The sequence below is a fragment of the Odocoileus virginianus genome, chromosome 23 (assembly GCF_023699985.2).
Source record: "Odocoileus virginianus isolate 20LAN1187 ecotype Illinois chromosome 23, Ovbor_1.2, whole genome shotgun sequence".
Taxonomy (NCBI): domain Eukaryota; kingdom Metazoa; phylum Chordata; class Mammalia; order Artiodactyla; family Cervidae; genus Odocoileus; species Odocoileus virginianus.
The window spans coordinates 37,677,169-37,680,558 of record NC_069696.1 but is presented as its reverse complement, the minus strand read 5'-3'; the positions used below and the strand labels follow the sequence as shown (position 1 = coordinate 37,680,558).

General features: G+C 38.4%; 1 pseudogene; it reads left to right on the top strand.

Moving 5' to 3' along the window:
- Positions 1-447: 447 nt before the first annotated feature.
- LOC110149355 (tetratricopeptide repeat protein 1 pseudogene) lies at positions 448-1,514 on the top strand (annotated as a pseudogene).
- The last annotated feature ends 1,876 nt before the right edge of the window (positions 1,515-3,390 follow it).

Sequence of the window (3,390 nt, the reverse complement as noted above, 5' to 3'; positions counted from 1 at the left end):
GTTTGGGTGGACTCGGGAGTTTGTGATGGACATGGAGGCCTGGCATGCTGAGGTTCATGCGGTCACAAAGAGTTGGACAGGGCTGAGCAACTGAACTGAACTGAACTGAATGGAGAAAAAGGAACCCTCCTAAACTGTTGATGGAAATTTAAATTGATACAATCACTATGAATAATATGGACAATAATTCGTGTTATTGAACATCTTTTCATGTGCATTTGGCCATCTGTACATCTTCTTTGGAGAAGTAAGCATTGAGATATGCTGCCCATTGTTTGATTGGGCTGTTTGGTTTTTTAACATTGAGCTGCTTGACCAGTCTATATTATTTTGGAGCATTGGTTGCATCATTTGCAAACATTTTCTCGCATGGGGGTTATTTTTTATTTGGTTTATGATTTCCTTTGTTGTGAAAAATTTTTGAGTTTAACTAGATTTCATTGGAGGCGAGGAAGGTGAGGACGAGAGGAACTGTGAAGCTTTTCAGCTTCACCTCCCTCACTGATTCAGCATGGGGGATAAGTCTGAGAACTGTAGGGTTCCAGAGGATCTGTTCACTGGTTTGAAAGTTACAGATCCCCAGGAAGCAGAATGTGTTAACCCTCCAGTATCCAGTGCCAAAGAGCATCATTCTCGGAGCGAGCTGCTCAAGGATGTCGAGGCCCAGCCCCAGGAGGACCAGGGAGAGGAGTGCTTTCATGACGCCAGTGCCTCATTTGAGACGGAGGAACCAGGAGTGGACAAGATTGAGAACAAATCTGAGGATGATATGAAATCCTCTGAACTCGATGAAGAATATCTAATGGAACTGGAAAAGAACATGCCAGATGAAGAGAAAAAGAGGAGAGAAGAGAGCTCTAGACTAAAGGAGGAGGGAAATAAGCAGTTTAAGAAGGGAGATTACATAGAAGCCGAAAGTTCTTATACTCGAGGCCTTCAGATGTGTCCCTCCTGCTTCCAGAAAGACCGGTCTGTTCTGTTTTCAAACAGAGCTGCAGCAAGGATGAAACAGGACAAGAAAGAGATGGCCATCAGTGACTGCAGCAAAGCAATTCAATTAAACCCCAGCTACATCAGGGCAATACTGAGGAGAGCAGAGTTGTATGAGAAGACTGCAAAGCTGGATGAAGCCCTGGAAGACTATAAATCCATATTAGAAAAAGACCCATCAGTACATCAAGCAAGAGAAGTTTGCATGAGATTACCTAAACAAATTGAAGAACGTAATGAAAGGTTGAAGGAAGAGATGTTAGGTAAACTAAGAGATCTTGGGAACTTGGTTCTCCGGCCTTTTGGACTCTCCACAGAGAATTTCCATATCAAACAGGATTCTTCTACTGGCTCCTACTCCAACAATTTTGTTCAAAACCCAAATAACAACAGATAACAAAAATAACAGTAGCTTTTATAGCTGGCTTGGAAGTTGTGTGCTGCTTGTATTAGCAAGGGGAAAGGCCCTGCCAGTGTTTTAACTTCTAAAAGCATCTGATCTCAGAGACAGGCTGTTTCATAGAGCCCAGCGCTCCCTTCTCTCCCTTGTTTATGATCAGGGTGAAATGCGCTTCCTGATACAGTGAGCCTAATTTGATTTCCGTTTTACGGTGGTGTCTGTGCTGCTGTTGCACTGGTTCTGGCTGTCATTTGTTTTGTCCAGGAGAAAGCCTGCTTATCGAGACTCACCTCCCTGAGCTCCACAAATACAAACCCAGCTGGAGTCTCCTGGGCCAAGCAAACCTGCCAGGCAGAGACTACCCAGCCATGCGTGATGGGGTCCCTGCCTGTTGTCCCCTCACCCTGATCGCACACACTACCCTGCATGGGCTCCAGCATCTCCTAGTTTCCTCTGGTAATAAATGCTTTCTATGACAAAAAAAAAAAAAAAAAAAACCTAGATCTCATTTACTTATTTTTATTTTCACGAGTTTAGAAGATGACTTGGAAATTATATTGACTGCAATTTATTTCAAAGAGTGTTTTGCCTATGTTTTCCTCTAAAATTTTTTTCCCCATTTATTTTTATTAGTTGGAGGCTAATTACCTTACAATATTGTAGTGGTTTTTGCCATACATTGACATGAATCAGTCTCCTCTAAAAGTTTTATAGTATCTGATATTACATTTAGGTCTTTAATCCATCTTTAGTTTATTTATGTGCATAATGTTAAATAATTTTCTAATTGCAAAACTTCCAAGCACAATTTATTAAGGAAAATGGCTATCCTGTATTGTATATTCTTGACTCCTTTGTCACAAATTAATTGAGCATAGGTGCATGGATTTAGTTCTGGGCTTTCTATTGTTCCATCTTTTTGTGTCAGTACCATACTGTTATGATGATGGTAGCTTTGTAGTATAGTCTGAAGTCAGGAAGCCTGATCCCTCCAGCTCCATTTTTTCATCAAGATTGCTTTGGCTATTTGTGGTGTTCTGTATTTCCATGCAAATTTTAAGATTTTTGTTCTAGTTATGTGAAAAAGGCCACTGTAAATTGATATAGAATGCATTGACTCTCTAGATTACATTGAGTAGTATAGTCATTTTGACATTTATATTTGACATTTGACATATAGACATTTTGACAGTTCTTCAGTCCAAAAACATGATATATATTTCTATTTGTTTCTTATTCTTAATTGCCATATAGTCACAGAAAAAATCACCTGCCCCACTTAATAATGATTCAAAAGATTGGCAAAGTAGTAAAAATTTTTTATTTTACTAAATCTCAACCTTTGAATGCACACCTATACATAAAGCACTTTTGCTTCATAGTGAAGTATAATGATTGTCTATAGCCACTTGTGCAATTACTTAATATACCAGCTCAATTAGCCACATTTTTCATTAGACACTATTATTACTTAAAAGAGTGCCTGACAAACTATGATCACTCCATCTTCAATATTCGGCAGGATTTTTTTTAATGTGAACAATATGTGCTCATCAGCTCAAGAAAAATAACTGCAAGTATTTGTTGCCAATGATAGAACTAAAGGTTTCAAGCAAAAATTAAATATGAAATCTTTTATCTGCCACCTTGAGCTTGACAGCCTCCCAGTTCTTAAAGACTCTTCTGATGATATCAGAAGTAATATCAGCAAATGTGGTTTTTAGGGGGACAAATTGCATAGTGAAATGTGTCAATATGACATTGTGAATTAATATTTTGCAAGGGACCAATGCAATATATTACAAAATCATGCACAGGAAAAACACTCACCTATTCAACTTATAAGATAGATTGAAGAAGCTTGAACTCAATAAGATATAGAAAATCCATTGATATAGTCTCAGATTCCAATTACAACTAACCTTAAGAAACTACAACTTGTTGAGATGATTAATAGCAAAGAAGAGTACCAACAACTACCTGAAAAGATCCTTTTTCAA